The 18532-nt window shown below is 33.4% G+C and overlaps 1 protein-coding gene across 1 annotated transcript in view; it reads left to right on the top strand.

Annotated features, from left to right (window-relative positions):
* Positions 1-18532, top strand: part of LOC121371095 (1-phosphatidylinositol 4,5-bisphosphate phosphodiesterase beta-1-like) — a 158826-nt gene that overhangs the window by 76063 nt on the left and 64231 nt on the right. The gene's annotated exons all lie outside the window — the stretch shown is intronic.

Raw genomic sequence — 18532 nt, forward strand, 5'->3', positions numbered from 1 at the left:
TGATTAATTAATCAGTGTGCTGTAGTGGAGGCATTAAATGAAACAAACCTCAGCTTTTCTGCATGCCATCTTGAAGCATTTTAGACATGCAAGAAATTTTATGCAATTTATCAAAGTGTTCTTTATTGATTATTGAGATAATTTTAATTAAAATATATACATGTACTGCATCTAATATGGTACTTATTGTACATTTTTAATTTCTTTTCTTTTTTTTCCATTGTTAAATCATGTTTCTGGAGAAAATGTTTATAACAGCATCCATAAAACAATTGGATTACTCACTGTATTTATTAGGATTTTACTGGCCTCGGTGGCGTTGTGGCAGGCCATCGGTCTACAGGCTGGTAGGTACTGGGTTCGGATCCCAGTCGAGGCATGGAATTTTTAAACCATATACTGACTCCAAACCCTGAGTGAGTGCTCCGCAAGGCTCAATGGGTAGGTGTAAACCACTTGCACTGACCAGTGATCCATAACTGGTTCAACAAAGGCCATGGTTTGTGCTATCCTGCCTGTGGGAAGCGCAAATAAAAGATCCCTTGCTGCCAATCGGAAGAGTAGCCCATGTAGTGGAGACAGTGGGTTTCCTCTCAAAATCTGTATGGTCCTTAACCATATGTCTGACGCCATATAACCGTAAATAAAATGTGTTGAGTGCGTCGTTAAATAAAACACTTCTTTCTTTCTTTATTAGGATTTTGTCAATTTGTTTTTACCTTCATAAAATGTGAAGCTATGTGTATGTTTGGCAGCAGTTGTCTTGTGGATAAAATCCACTTAAAACTGGACCCAAAATATTGACTATATTGTTTGTTTCAATCAGGTAAACCATATCCAGGTGATTCTTTGTTATGAACAGTCATTGCTATTGTTCATAGAACTTGAACTTCAAACTTGTTTTACATGCCTATATCCAAAGACCAAAGCCTCTGTCAGTATACTATTAACATGATCAGGAGAAGACTGAACATAAAAAAGACATTGGTTGAATGAAAGAGAGATGAGAGGTGAGCTTTTGTTACAGCTGCTGATGGAAACATAAAGTTGGAATGACCAGTAAGACCTCATTTCAGTTAAATTAGATTGGTAGACTACAAGTGTTAGTTAACACTGTTTTCATTGGTTGAGTGAAGCGTCATATGGACAGTTTTGATAGTTGTTGGTGGAAACCAAAAATTGAAAGACCAGTAAAATTTCAGTTAGATTGGTTAATGGTGGATATTGTCCTAGGGGTGGCAGTCCACCTATAGACAAATAACATGGCAGCTTGTCTTTCATGGTAGAAGTCACAACTATTTCAAAATGTCCCTTTGACTTTATTTAGTCAGAGATAATTATAGGTGATGGACAAACATTTTGGTGTTCCAGAGATTAAAAGTCCAAAGTTATAATTGAAAAAGATATTGGCTGAAATATTTTACAACAAATATTTCTGTAATGTTTGCCTAATCTAAATAGAATTTTGAATTTCTATGCATTTCTAATTTGGGATTGAATGTTCAAATACACACATAGCAAATAACAAATTAGAGACATTCATGTAATGTTGGTGCATATTGCTGCAAATACAAAATCATTTTGTATTAGGATTTAAGTTTCCAGCTTCCATGGAAACCTGTTGAAAATGATAATTATGCAATGCTTGGAAATAGGATAAAAAGACAATGTGGCTGCTTGTTCTATATTGATGTTACTTAGCAACCAGGAAACTCATTAAAAAAATACTGCAAAATTGCATCGATGAGTTCCGTAATGTGAAGAGGAGATAGGACTAATTCCAGAGCACTTGTCAACTTGACACATGAGATTTTTACACACAAAAAAAATTATCCTCCTCCATGATTGAATAACTTAAGAACCGACTTTCTAACAACTGTCGGCTCTTCTTTAAAAATTCAGTGATATCCAGAAACTACCATTTGTCCTTGTATTCAATCTGTGGGTAATCTTAAAGAAAAAGAATATAAATATTTAAAACCACAAACTTTCAATTGGCAGGGTTCGTACTGCACCAGTTTGCATGCCATTTGACAGTCTATGCCATTAACCACTCATCCACTAATATCAGTTTCAACAAAACATCTCTGTTTATCTTTTTTGGTGGGTAGATCTAAGGGTTCAGGGTGACATGTAGTCCAGTTCCACCCACCTCAAAATGAAGGTCCTTTTTTACATGCCTGTCTTTTGATAGGTCTTAATAAGGTATGGCGTTGTCCATCTGTCAGAATGTATGTCCAGACATCCATCTGTAAACTTTTTATTTCTGGTGCATATCTTTCTTATCAATTCATATAGGATCATCAAATCTTACATGCAACTACAACATGGGATGGTGGTATGTTGTGTACCATAACTAGGTCACCATTACTGGTACTTACTTTGCATGCATTACTGCACATTAACCTTGTCCAGGCCATATCTTCCTTATCATTTCATATAGAATCAGGATGGGAGACGTAGCCCAGTGGTAAAATACTCACTTGATGTGTGGTTAGTCTGGGATCAATCCCCATTAGTGGGCCCATTGGACTATTTCTCATTCTAGCCAGTGCACCACAACTGGTATATCAAAGGCCATGCTATGTGCTATCCTGTCTGTAGGATGGTGCATATAAAAGATCCCTTGCTACTAATGAAAAATGTAGTGGGCTTCCTCTCTAAGACTAAATGTCAAAATCACCAAATGTTTGACATACAATAGCTGATGATTAATAAATCAAAGTGCTCTAGTGGTGTCAAAACAAACTTCATATAGAATCATCAAAGTCTGCGTGCAAGTACAATTTAGTATGGCAGTCTGTTGTGTACCATATGTAGGCTACCTTGACCTACTTTTGATGGACATATATTATGTTCCTAGTTCATTTTCATTAAAGCTTTGACATTTTCAAAATTGAATTTAAGGAAAACTGTTGTATTTCATTTGTTATAACTAGAAAAATTAATAATTCTTTTTTCTTTTAAAATAAAAGAAAACATGTTTAAGACAAGACAAAGGGTCACATTTCTGTACATACTCACAGTGCCTCTGATTTACATATTTTCTTTATCTCCATTGTTCAGTGCCATAAAAAATTGATATGAATGTTACTTCCATTTTTTTGTCCCTACTAATTTTCCTTCTCATTTTGTTGTAAAGTTATTCTGCAAACTATTTCTCACCTTCTGGGATCCAATCCAGAAACTGTAAGTGTTGTCATGTAGGTATGTAGCTTATTTGTTATTTGTCCAGGACAAACATTTATGGGTTAATACCTGCATTGGTCATCGTATGATTCCTGTTGATACATAAAAAAAAAATCATACTCTTTCCAACAGTCATAACAGCACTTTCTATGGCCATTGCAATGTGAGTCACGAACTCTCGTGATGCTTATGGCACCTAATGTTCCCAGTAGTCACCCATCCAATTATTGAGCCCAAATTAGGTTACCTTCCATACCTATAATAACGGGTATTTCTGCCTCAGTGTTTCTTAGTCATGATTTCCCATCTCTTGGCATCTGAAATTAATAATTAGTAACATTATGAGGGCATTGCCAGCCTAGATTGCCAGAGTCAAATGAATGCCTTGGAGTTGTGGTAATACGATAATATACAAGTACACCATGTTATAAAACCATGTCAATGCTTGGAATTACTTAATGTATAATATATCAATGTGTTCAGCATTTTAATGATTTCAGCATTTACTCTAGCAAGCTGCTGTTGCCATATCAAATGAACAAGTGCAAAAAAACCCAAGAAAGAATAAGATATCTTGTTACTGAATCATATAAATGGTGGCAGCAGCTTTCATCTCTAGTATTGAGACCAAGTATACTCATTACTGTTTGACATTTGTAGTTATAGAGTGTATTGAACTGTCAATAAACAAATTTTCCATTCTATACAAATTCATTATATCGTAATACCAAAAATTATATAATAAATACAGTGTAAATTACATGTATGACATGGTTTACACTGTATTAAAAATATAATTTTTCATAATTATTACATGTTATACACACTGTACAAAATGAATGCTGAACTGCAAATTTCACATCAGCAAATGTGTAAAACAGATAATATGATTTTTATGTGCTAATTAATACAAATATGTGTGCATTTGCAATAACATATGGACAAAGGGGTTGTAAATAACATAACACAGTAATAAAGAATAGTTTTAGTTTATAAAATAGTTTTTTTTCTCTATTTTTCTTTCAATGCCTTATGACTGAATGGTTTATCAATTTTGATACTATGCACTGGCAATTATACCTCTTTTTTTTTCACCCATCACATTATATATTTCCCCATCACCCTGTAACATGACTCATAAACAATGTTGTTGCCCCTCCCCCAGTGTGGTGCCCCCTCCAATATAAAATCCATGTTACACCAGTGATACTAGGTATGGTATAGAATAGATAGTATAATTATGTATAATACAATATGGTATAATAAAATAGAAAAAACTTCTTTTATTAAGGTGGCAACTGGTTTCTTCTTTCAGTCTTTAGACAGGGTGTCACAAGTACCAGATGCTACTGACTTAAAAGCCACTAATTAAATAATGTGCTACGATGTCATTAAACCGACACTGTATCCTTTGGTAAATCATACACCCACACTGATCAGATTTAACCAGCCAAAGGCAGATGAGGAAGTAATGATTTTTTTGTCTCTTTCTGTCTCTGCCAGTCATATACTTGTATTCTATTTTAAACATAATGGCAGACATATTTATTGGTGATATAATATTGTCTTGAACATCATTTTTCACTTCAGCATGTGTTTCATCTGATGATATTGACTAACATAATGTTTTATCTGATGACATTGATTAATATGATGTTTTATCTGATGAGATTAACATAATATGTTTTCACATTGAAATATGACCTTAAAATAGCTATATTTGTCTCACACAAAATGTAATCAAATTTGTTATAATAGAGAAAATTGCAATAAATTTGTTGTACCTCTAAACGAGCAAGATGCAACCACTTGTCATTGGGATTCTTTGAAATACCATTTTCTGGGTTAAAAGCCCAAAAGCAGGTGATAGTGAAGGTACAGTGATTGACATGTTCATGTACATTAAAATGGATGTGGGGAATAAGCAGTTAATTGTAGAAATCGGGAAAATCAAATCTTGCTTACAGCCAGTTGTAATTGTTGATAACTTATTAAAACCAAGACCCTGCTCCTTAGGCTTTGGATACACTTGTGTGTGTTTTTTTATTTCTACATATACACATGTAAGATCACTTGTTCAGAAACTTTCACTGCATGTGATTACCATATTTTTTTATTTATAATGTGCAGCCAAGTTAGAATATTTGTCCAAAGACAAAACAGTGTAATTCTATAATGTGCATTTACATGTATGTACCTCTTTATATCTTCATAACACTGGCAATTAATGCAACAGGTACTATTTTCTTCACAAAGAATCAGTCATAATTCAACTTATCATCTTACTTGCATCTCAGTGAACACAAAACATTTCTGTACCTGACAGCTGGGTAACATCCATTCTCACTTCTGATAATGCATAATGCATTAGCAGTACAAAAATGTTCTTTAATCATTTTTATCTGGATCAATTTTCTGATAAGATAATTTTTAGGTTCAGGTTAAATATTCCACTGACCTTTTAAATTTAAAATCTGTGATAAAATAATGCATTATAATTATTTATTAACCATGATCCATGATACAGTATTGGTGATTAACTGTTGAAACATAAGGCAAAACATATTACTACCATTCAGAGCAGTTGCTTTTATTCCATAAATATTTGATATGGCACCTCACAACTATCATTCTTGTAAGGCAAGTCATGCAAAACCAAATGATGGCCCTGCTGTGAATGCCATTATAACATGCATGCATGTAATAATAGCAGCAGATGTTATATTATATTTGTATCTTTTCATATAGTACATGACAGCATATTCCATGTTAATAAATTTGCCAATGGCATTTATCCAGGTAATGTTATTGATAAAAATGTGATTTGATGTTTGCCAAGGGCTGATAATATATTGAATTATACCACTCATATACCTAATAATCAGTTCTGTGTGCAGTTATCTAAATGTAGGTTTAACATGTATGTAATTTGTGTTTATCTCAACTGCTGGCGAGAGAACAGTGATGATGGAGAGGATGCTTCATTTTCTTGTCACTATTGGTGATGAATGTGGGCTGTTAATAGCCTACTGGTGTAATAAAACTTTGGCTACATTATATATTGTATCTTTGTTACATTTCTCCCAAAGGAAGGGCCATAATATATGAAATGTTATTTAATCAGCGATACGTATTATAGGATCAGCATGCCAATATAGAGAGCCTTGGTAACAAAAATGGGAAATAACAAGCAGAAAAAACAATAAATAAATGCTCAAAATAGAGGTTCATTGCACAAGTAAAATATTTTTGAGATATATATACAATGTATTTCTTCATTTTTAGGAAAAAGAATACACTTGTGGGAATTTATCCCAGTGAACCAGGGCTCAAATGAGCAACTATTTAGTTACAAATGTAAAGGTGTTTTTTTAATGACACCACTAGAGCACATCGGCTATCGGATGTTAAACAATTAGTAATTTTGAAATATAGTCTTAAAGAGGAAACCCGCTACATTTTTCCATTAGTAGCAAAGGATCTTTTAGAGAAATAGCCCAAAATAGCCCCACTGATGGGGATCGATCGTAGACCACTGGCTGGAATGAAAAATAGCTCAATGGGTCCACCAACGGGGATCAATCCCAGACCGACTGTGCATCAGGAGAGCAGTTCACGACTAGGCTACGTCCCGCTCCTCAGTTACAAATGAGACCATAATTTGATGTTTGTGCCTGATAAATTGCTTTAGCCGCATTCTTCTACCTGAGCTTTGACCATTATTCTATTAGAACGTATTCAGTTACCATAACCAGTTGCACAGCCAAAAACACAGGTATTTTAATATAATACCTTGTCTTGTTCCTCTCTCTAGTACTCTAGTACTTGTAATCTTGTTTATTAAAAATTAAATGTGGTTGATTAGTTCTTAAAAAGTTCACATTTGATGCAAGTGATATGTCAAAATGCTGGTCATTTTAATTCATTTGTGAACATCAAAAACATAACTTTCTTTTGAAAACAGTGTATCAATATTGCATAATTAAAAAAAAAAAAATCAATGAACAAAATATCAAAACAGGTATTTACAATCTTAGCTTTACTGTTATTTTTAATTTTTATTAATCAAAGTTGTGGCAAAAATAAAAATGTTTGCTCCTATTTTATTTAGTTTACATGCACTGTGTACTTAGCTAAAAATGTTAACTTCAAGTCCTATGAACATGAACATAGCCGTAATAATTCCAATCCTTGTCAAGTTCATATAATATATTCTAACAACTTGTGTAATAAAAAGTTGATAGTTTGGCAGAAACTGATCATATTATATAACTGATGATTGATGATGAAATTCCAATACTATTGATAATTGCTATTCAACCAGCCTTTCTTTTCATTTTTTTCTTTCCAAATACCAGACTTGGCTGGTCATGCACCAATGATATGAAATGACTGTTCAGTCCAAGTGATTAGTTTTGATGATGTTTTCTTCTTCTTTTTATTATTGTCTGGCAATCAGTCTCGTTGATGAAGCCACCAGTTGTTTTAATTGCCTGTAGAAGTCCCAGACGTGCCTCATAACCTAATGTTGCAGCTTGGCTGACATCCATCCAATAAAATGTGTGACACAACCCCGATCAATTACATTACCCACTCCAAAGTGGAATAAACAAGTCTCCCTGAAGATTTCATGTCACTGCTCACTTTTCATAAGCAATTTTTATTTTTATTCCTATCTCCAACATTACACAGAAGTTCAAATTTTTTATATATATATATGAGGGTCCACTGAAATAACCTGTGTTGTCACATTTTTAGTAAGATATTTTTAATTTTAATGTTTACAACTCTACAATTGTGAAATATTTATGCCTAAGAAAGTATAATTTACCGATTACTTTTAATGGTCTACCATAATTATAGGTTTTTAATTTAGTGTGTAATTTTGACCTTGACATATAGAACCATTATCTGACTATCTGTATGTACATCATAGGTTATTCCCATTGGCCCTTCATGAAGCCAAAGAGCCAGGGAATTAAGGGGTTTTTTTTTCTTCATATTTTAAATAATTTGTTATAGAAAAACCCCCAAAAAAACCCAACAACTCCATACTTTCTGCTTGTATAATTAGCACAACATTTTTATGAAATCTAAAATTATTTTTAAAATTTGAAGTAATTATTATTGTTACATTTTCCCTCAATGCTCTTTGTTTTTCTTCCCGTTGTTAAAATAACCTGACGAGGATAAAGCCAATGTCTTAAGACTGTGACCATTTATTTTATTTACCCTACCATCCTACATAATAAATCAAATGAACTATTATATTTCACAACTGTACCTTTTTATAGAGTCTTATGCATGCACCTAAAATACCTGAGCAACACAAAATAATTCTATCAAAGAACATATTTTAAAATTCTAAATACATGTATCTTGTTATTATTAAAGTTATTTATAAGTAGTCTATTTTAACAATGCATCATTTGTTTACATTTGGGGGCAGGATCTAGCTCACTTGTCTGAGAAGCTTTGGTCACAGGATCTAATTAGATTCCATTCTCTGCATTGGTTTTCCCATCCCAACCAATGTCCCATGACTAATATATCAAAGGTTGTGGTATTTGCTGTCTTTCTGTAGGAAACTGTATATGAAAGATCTCTTTGTTGTTCATGAAAAAGGTATCAGGTTTCCTCTAAAACTTTGTTTGACATCTAATAGTAGTGTCATTAAATATTTTACGAACTTTAACTTTTTGTTTACATTATAGGGTTAAAGGTTAACATTCCTTTGATGATTATAACTAGGGTAAAAGTATTTCCGATTCAATAAAGTTATCTTTTTGGTCAGTGATATAAAAATATAAATATTAAAAAATATTAATATCTTGTATATTGTCATATTTTGCCAGTGTATATAGTGACTGCAGAATAAATAAAATTATATTTCCATTTTAAGCATGGCATGTAGGCATCTTTGTTTAATTTTTAATGATCAGTTGAAAAGTATTTTACAGATGTTATAAGGCAACTTTGTTTGCACCACATTGCTTTGAAATAATGAAACATAAAACAAAAAATGTGGGGGTGGGGGAATTAAATGATGTTTTCATAAAGACATTGATTGTTTTGATGAGTATACATACTCACGTATGTTTATCTATATCTGTCTCAGAACATAATACCCTGTAATGGTTAGTTTATCATTTACTGTAGCATTCCCCAGATGGATATTTGTGAACAATCCAGAAGTTATCACTTTTTTTGAATGAGGAAATTATGCTGGATACTGTTGTATGATAATCCCATTTCCTCGATGTCAATTCAATAAGCTGTGTACATTAGCAGCACTGGGACAGCTAGTCAGTGATACTACATATGGTCTTAACACTGATTTCTGTTGTAACATATTCATAAGTAATAGCTTTGTGACATTATCTATGCATATGTTATTGGTTAACTCATTTGTAATTGTAATCAGGACTGATATATCAAAGGCTGTGGTATGTGCTGTTCTGTCTGGGGAACGTACATATAAAGAATCCATTGCTGCTGTTCAGTAGGAGTTATATATGTTATAGTGGAATGCAAGTTTCATCTCTTACTCTAAACAAAGTTAAGATACCAAATCGCTGGAGATTCTTTATCACTTTTGCTATATGACATGCTTGGTGTTTTGTCTGGAATAAAGGTGCATATAATTTAGGTGTTGTTGCTAAGGTATAACAAAACATTGCAAGGAATGTGCTTGAAAAAACATTAGGTAGGGTAGGTCGGCTTCCTCAACACCCCACTACATTCATCCCTAAAATAAAATATTATGCAGATGTACCCTCTTCACCTACATGTTAATTTCATTTCTCGTCTGATTTTTATGAAACTTCGTTTATAGGAATAGGATGTCTTAAACAAGTTTGTATTTCACCTTTTTGTATCAAAGGACAAGGTCATTGTTAGTAAAAAAAACTTCATTTCTTATTTGATTTTAAAAAACTTCATATATATGACTAGGATCATGATATTCTTGAATGAGTTTATGTTTCACTGTCAGCTTCAAATGTCAAGTGTCAAAGGTCAAGGCCACTTAGTAATAATAGAAATGAACACATCACCACTTTAGTGACTTCATTTTTCATTGGATTTACATGAAACTGCATATAGGAATAGGATCAGGACTTCTTGAATGAGTTCATACTTTGCCAGTTCGCGTTAAAGGTCAAGGTCACTTGCTAAAAATATAATTTACAATGTTAACTTCATTTCTCATCTGATTTTAAGAAACTTGAAATACAGAAATAGAATCATGCAATCATGAGGGGATTTACAGTGTTTCAGGTGCCTTGTTTCTAGGTAGGGTCAGCTAGGTGTCCAGAAACAAACATAGCCTATAGGATAACAGTGAGTGTACAATGCTATACAATTGCTATATTTCTGATCATGGATCAATTAATAATCAATTAAATAAACAGTGTACTTTGAGGAACTTAAATCTGTTGTTACGTTGTCAGATACATCTGAGGTGTAATGTTTTATTGGATTATACAAGTAAGTAAATATATTAGTTAGTAAATTTAATTTAATTGTTAATATATACATGTATTTTTATGCTGTGTACTGGCGGGGTGGGTAAAGTGCCTGCCTAATGTATGATTGATCTCTGTGGGCCCATTAGGCTATTTCTTGATCCAGCCAGAGACCCATATCTGGTGTTAAAATTAAAGGCTGCAATATGTTCTATTATGTGATAGTGAGTTTTAGTGGTACAATAGGAACTCTGAAGATATAAGGCCACTGTACCAATTTCTCTCTCATTAACCACCAACAACGTTTTTTTTCTTTTTAAAAAAAATAGTTTATTAACCCCAGAAACATATATGGTAGTGTTAGGGTTGTGGGCCCTGATATCGCTACCTTACAATTGTGCTAATATAAACAAAATATGAATACATATGGTACATTACAACAGTATAGTTAAACATGGATACATAAAAAAAGAGAGTAATATATGAGGTTAACAGTGAAGTTAGAAGTAAAGAAAGAAAAAGGTTTAGAGGGGAAAAAGAAAGAAAGGAAAGAATGAATGTTAACATAAGTTTTTGGTATAGAAAATATGAAATTTTGTATTATAATAAATACCTCTAGAACAGAATGCTTGATCTTTAATTGGATATAAGTATGAATGATCAAATTAAATTGAAATAAACTGAACTACATGCATAACTGTTTTATTTCCTATTGTAAATACTAATGAAAAGGTGTGCATCAAAATACTCATTTATGTATTAATATAATAAATATATCATTTCCAGCCTGTGAATAAAGAGCAAATGTAGACTATAATTTCATTAGTGCAGCCATAAAACAATTAAGGTGCATCAAACTAGAAAGGAAGGTTTGCATTGTGTTCGGTTGTACTCGATCGTTAAATTTGGACTCGATAATTTGAGAAAAAAATCTTTTCTTAAATCAATTAGGATGTGATAACACTTTAGATGCTCCAGTTGCACTTACAGTATCCACAGTGTTTTTCTCTTTCTCAGCGAGGATGTAAAGTTTAACATTGATTTCTCGATTCAGTTGACTCCATTTGTCTGTCTGCTTTGTCACTGTCACACATTTGCGTGACATTTTATCAAAAAGTTTAAGGTAAATGTATTGAAGGGCGATTATTGATTTTGTTTCATGTTTGCGAACATTGGTAGAATATTTGTACCATTTTGAGTATTGATTATTTGCCTTGACTGATGGTGTCCTTTTCAGCTGAAAGGATTTGTTTCCAGTATCTTGTATGTTCAGTTGCATCTAGCTTCACATTAGGAATCAATCTGTTTTCATTTGTCATGTCATTGATTTAAAACAGTATTCACTATAATTGTTCTAGTGGACAGTAGGAAACAAAAGTACAGATTTGTGTTTGTTAACTCAATTGATGGTGTTAATTCACTTGATTATGATCTACAAATTGATTGTATAGTTCTACTGATGGTTACCTAGAAATTGATTCCGTAGTTCTACTGATGGCGATGTAGAAACTGAGTCCTTAGTTCTACTGATGGTGGTGTAGAAATCGAGTCCTTAGTTCTACTGATGGTGATGTGGAAATTGAGTCCATAGTTCTACTGATGGTGGTGTAGAAACTGAGTCCTTAGTTCTTCTGATGGTGATGTAGAAATTGAGCCCTTAGTTCTACTGATGGTGGTGTAGAAATTGAGCCCTTAGTTCTACTGATGGTGGTGTAGAAACTGAGTCCTTAGTTCTTCTGATGGTGATGTAGAAATTGAGTCCTTAGTTCTACTGATAGTGGTGTAGAAATTGAGTCCTTAGTTCTACTGATGGTGATGTAGAAATTGCATCCTTAGTTCTACTGATGGTGATGTAGAAATTGAGTCCTTAGTTCTACTGATGGTGATGTAGAAATTGAGTCCTTAGTTCTACTGATGGTGATGTAGAAATTGAATCCTTAGTTCTACTGATGGTAATGTAGAAACTGAGTCCTTAGTTCTACTGATGGTGATGTAGAAATTGAGTCCTTAGTTCTACTGATAGTGGTGTAGAAATTGAGTCCTTAGTTCTACTGATGGTGATGTAGAAATTGAATCCTTAGTTCTACTGATGGTGATGTAGAAACTGAGTCCTTAGTTCTACTGATGGTGATGTAGAAATTGAGTCCTTAGTTCTACTGATAGTGATGTAGAAATTGAGTCCTTGGTTCTACCAATGGTGATATTGAAATGGATACACTGGGTCTACTGATGATGATACATACTCAACAACAAAAATAAGAACAGCACATCCAGTAGGGATTTTTAGAAAAGTAACAGCTTTTCCATCCCATCACACTCCCTTGTAAACATTGTTATTTCACACAGATTGCTACAAATTGCACATTAATTTACAAATCACACAAACCCTAAGAGACTTCTAACAAAAACACAGCCAGTAATCTTTATATAACTTCATTAACTTCATACTGCGACAAGGTGACGTGTCATGATGTCATTTCGACTATTGTCTTGCATAATCGATGCCAGTCTTCTACGTGGAGAAGACAGATTTATCCCGTACCAACACCTGTGTCCAGGAAATTAATCTTTCTGCTTGAACCATTTTCCCCACTATTGCAGTAAGTAATTGGATGATGTTTCGGTATAATTAATTTTGGTATAAAGACCTAGAAAAGCCCATCTGTGGTTCATAGATATAAGAAGATGCACTATGGGCTTGATGGCTGGGTTTGGTTAGATTTCTCACAGACCCATGTGGCTTCTGTTTGATTTGTAAATGAATGTTGAGTTGAAGCAATACTGTGCAAGCAGACTGACAAGCACCCTTTCATTACTGGAAAGGGATATTTGTTTAACGACACTGCAGCAGCATGTTATTTAAACAACAGCTATTAGTAGCAATGAGTATTGTAAGAAATTATGTATGCTGTAATGCATGTATATATTTGTAGGAATGAGTGTTATAAAAAAATATGTATAGCGATATGTGGGTACTCTGAATTATCTTATCTATATTATAATAAACAAGGTCTTTTTAACAGTTTCCAATTATTCTTATTGCTTCTCCTCTTTTGATCTGCATCAGGTCAGTTCAGGTCATAGGGTTTAACTTCCAAACTGTTGTATCACACACTTGTCATGGGCGCAGGTGTTGGCTGCATTACTAAACGCCATCTTTGTACTTACTCAATGCCACATTTCACAAAAATCTTTTTGCACTCAGGTCCAGTCAACTACTGTACACACATTGCGTTATATATTGTGTCCAAAGATGAATTCCATAAATACAATCATAATGGAGGCTGCCATCTTTCTAAACATAGAAGTGGTTATAAAGATGGAAGCTATGTATATAGCCTTGGTTAATGAGAGCTAGCTATCTACACAGCAGTTATATTTTAGGGAGAATTAGGCCTCATCATGCATAGCATGGGTTACAACTAGTAAATGTATATTATCATTTATTATGTTTAAAAATATCTGGGTTCATATCAGTGTGTTAGGTCGCATTAAAATGAAACATAACACCTCATCATCATACATGTATGATTGGCCAATGCCACATTCTTACCAGAATGTCAGTCAAATGAGTTTAATATTGTATAAATTGAAATTACTTATGGATAAATAGAATATTAAACTTGCTACCATTTCATATAAAGTTTATGTCCCTCTTAAAAGAATTAGATTAATTTTGAATTTTATATCACAAAGTATTTCTTTTATAAAATAAATTAAAAATTTAATATATAGATAAATATGGGGTTTTTTTTATCCATTTTAAGATGAACATCTTTGGGAGCTGCAACTGTGGGTGACATTAAATCAGTTTAGGGTTAATCAAAATATGTAATTCCACACAATTCTTCTATCTTGTATTTAATGTGTTGTCAGCCAAGACGTAAATGCTCCTACAATTGTGCTGTTTGATGCATGGACATAATTCCCAACCTTCAGGCTAAATAATTCCTCTAGGATAAGGAGTGTTTCCGGCTTTGTTTTGTTTTGGGGATGACACTGTGATTACTGTTATCTGCTGCCCATGTATTAAATGCACCAGGCAATGTCTTACACATCGGTTCCAATTTGACCTCTTCCTCTGGAGGCTTTCACTGCAACTGTGTTCCATTCCCATCAAGATTACACATTGCACTAAGGTGGCTTTAATTACATTTTAGTACATTAGCTGTGACATAAGTATGCAAATTAGGCAACAACTGGAACTGTACTTTGACTTAACAAGATTGTATGCAAGTTGCAAACAATCAATATGTATGCCTTTTAGAAACAGGCGTTAAGATGGGAATGGTTGGATAATATTAACAAATACTAGCTGGAACATTTTATAAGAATATCAGGGGTAGATCCATGGCCTGTTTATTTGAGGCATAGTTAAATTAACCCAGGCTTAGTCTAAAAAAAAATACTTTTCATTATTTTTGCACAAATACAAAATAAACTAGATTTTGTATTGATGCAATTGGTTGTTCAAAATCATGTTTCATCTTTATAATTTCAATTATTATTTGTATAAATTCAGTCATTAGTTTTATTAATTTCTGTTAACCACTGGTTATGCTAACTAACATTTGAATAACCAGCCTCTGGAGTTGGTGAAATTAGGGATGCCTGAGACATACATGTATGTTTATGATTATTACTATCTTGAACAGTGCCTTGAAATACTATGATTGTTACTGGTACTGGCACTGTTTGTCAACAGTAAGTGACTGCTAGAGCAGGTTTGACTGTACTTTCCCATACATAGCAACTACTATAGCCTTTGATTTCTTTATTTGTGGAGCACAGCTTGGTATGTGAAATGTCAACTGACAGGGGTCAACCCTGTAACCGATGACACCTCATCCACACACAATAACACCAGACTGCAGCCCACTCATTATGTCAAGAGAATGCAAATCCCAAGCTTCCATTGATGAATTGCCTTCCAGTTGCAATACATTTGATAGTCATGTCTATATTGAACCGCTGGCTAGTAATGTTCTGCCATTTGCTAGGCCGGGGTTTAAAATGGTGATTGTAATGCATAGACCATCGATTACAGAAACAGCCTTATCGGCCTCATTATGTATCATAATAAATATGTTTTCAAGCCAAGTCATTGATTTATTGTTAAAGGTATTTTGTGTGCTACCGGACATTTCTGACACGCGCATATTGTTTCACCGAAATACATTTCATTTTGGTACCACTTAGGTCAGGTTACTCTGCTGATATTGACCAGGCATTTGAATACGGAACATTGCAATTTATAGCTAATTTTGGCTGTTTTATTATTATAGCTTGCATTAAAGACTGAGGTAGGATATGGGTATTGAACTAAGGGATGGACTTTTAGAGTAAATATGTTTAGAAACCAGCAAATATTATCCACAAAGGGATTCATGGATAAAAGGCATTTATAAAAAAAAAAACTTAAGTAAATAGTTTTGACTTAGACTTTAGCAAAGTTCAAATAGATTTTAAACTTGAAAATGATAATCAAATATTTGTTAATATATACTAGTATATTTTGAGTGAAAATATGTCCCTTACAAATACCAGTCATTTTCATATGGTAATTTCTGTAAGATTTAAAAAAGAACAAAAAATATATATATTTATGAATGTTTTATAGAATGTTACTATTGTTAGAGATTGATCAATAGGCATTGTCTGTATTTAGATCTGTTCATCTTCTGTAACATTTCTCTTGTGAATAGTGAAGAACCTATGTTGGAATGCTATATGTAGCACCATTATTATTACAGTTCATTGCATCTTTAGTGTTTGCTTCATCTTATCTTAAATAATGTATTGTTGGTGGGCATAGCAACACAAAAGTTTATAGATGTAGTCTGCATTGTTTGCACCCACGTGCATGGTGATACTACCATAATCATTGTGAGCTTGCCAATACAGAGGGTGAGATCTCACTTCTTTTACTGAAATTATTCTTTTAAATATTGAACTAACTTTCATGTTTAATTTGGCTGTAAACTGCAAAAGTAAAAATATGTGTATATGTTGCCTATATTATGTGGCCAATAATTGCATGTATTTTCATTTGAACTAGTATTTTGCTGGAAATATAGGTGGTGTGCCAATAAAATGATCACAACTTTTTTCTTCTTCTTTTTTTTTTTTTTTTTTTTTTTTTTTTTTTTGTTGAAGTTCTTAGGTAGCTAGTGACACTTCTGGGTTGTTGTTTTTATCTAAAACAAGCAAGATTGTCAAATTTTGTTTTATTACCTTAAGAGTAAAGTGTTGTGATTGAAAGGTTGTATGGTGTATGTAGCCTCTTCAGCTATATGTTAACTGTGCCATCTTTGGAATTTGATTTGATGGAATACACCCTATACATACATGATAATACAGAGTCAAATATAGATCAAAGCAGCGTTGTTGTGTTAATGTTAGTATGAATAATAATGAACATTAGTGACAATCATTCAAACATTTTTATCGCTGACAGTTTGAATCTTCTACAACAATAAAAAGAAACTTTATCTATAATTGCATGTAAGAATGATGGGCTTGTACTTGCTTTTGTTGTGGTCATTCTTTAGTCTCCTTAAAAAAAATGATGTAATCAGCCTCAATAACCATAAACCTTAACACACTGTCATTTTTATGCCAAGTTGATGACCTGGTCCTTTAATGTAAAATGTCATAAAGTTGTCATCAAGGCATGAGATTGTTAAATTTAGTGTGATATTAATCTGCCCTGGCATTGCAGTTCATTAACACGGAAATATCAGCTCCATTTGATCCAGTAGATATATGTGTATGGTATCCATTACCTTGTGTCTGCTTCAGAAGAACAATTATCCTTAGTCAATTGCAGTGGACATTTCCATTTGGGTCAGATCCATCTCCACAAACATTGCTGGAAGACTTAAAATGGCACTTATGGGACCAGGATCTGTAGTACGGTGATTCTTGAAAGCATCTTGGCAATTACTTTGTCAATCCCATCTTCTGCATTTGACAGGTTACTGGTGCACACTGGGAAATGTATTGTGTTTCACTTGATTCATAATTTTGTAGAGCAATGCATGGTAAAGTAAGTGCAGTGCATGGTTAGAACAAACTTGGTCTTATAGCTTTTGTAGTTGGGAGTTTGGTTGTAATTCTAATCGATCTACCTTGATAGACCATTGGGTATTTTCCTATTTCAGACAGTGCTTCATGACAATATTATGTACTATCCTGTTAAATGGTAAAATGCTCACACTAAACAGCCTGATATTAATCATCAGGTGTAATCTGTGCATGGTGCAATGGATTTCTTTCATTCTTGTTAAGGACCAAGGTGTTTTGGTCAAAAGATTGAATCCCTCAGTGGACCCATTCTCTGATTAGTTTTCTTCCTATCCCACCCAGTGCCCAATGACTGGTATATCAAAGGCATGCTGTCATGTCTGTGGAAAAGTATATATAAAAGATCCCTTGTTGCTAATGTAAAAATGAATTGGATTTTCTCTGAAAACTATGTGTCACAGTTAACAAATATTTGACATCAAATAGCTGATGACTAATATGTCAGTGTGCTCTATTAGTATCATTAAACAAAACAAACTTTAACTCTCTAATCTGTTAAACCAAACTTCAAAATTAACTTAATAATAGATTTGAGATGAAAATCTTCTAGATTTCCCCAGTGTTCTAGATTTTAGCACTACCCAAAAACTGTTCCAGTTCCCCTTACTTTTCAAGACCTTGCAAAAATGTCCACATTGTAAGAAGGATGAAAAACTCTATTAACGTGCCCATATCCACTTAAGGTTCAGACACGTCCATCCTGGGCACAAGTTCTGATTTGTGCCAGATCTCATGTTCAGGACAGAACCACATTGTTTTTACCAGTGTCATTTTTATCCCTGATTGGTTGA

The sequence above is a fragment of the Gigantopelta aegis genome, chromosome 4 (assembly GCF_016097555.1).
Source record: "Gigantopelta aegis isolate Gae_Host chromosome 4, Gae_host_genome, whole genome shotgun sequence".
Classification (NCBI taxonomy): Eukaryota; Metazoa; Mollusca; class Gastropoda; order Neomphalida; family Peltospiridae; genus Gigantopelta; species Gigantopelta aegis.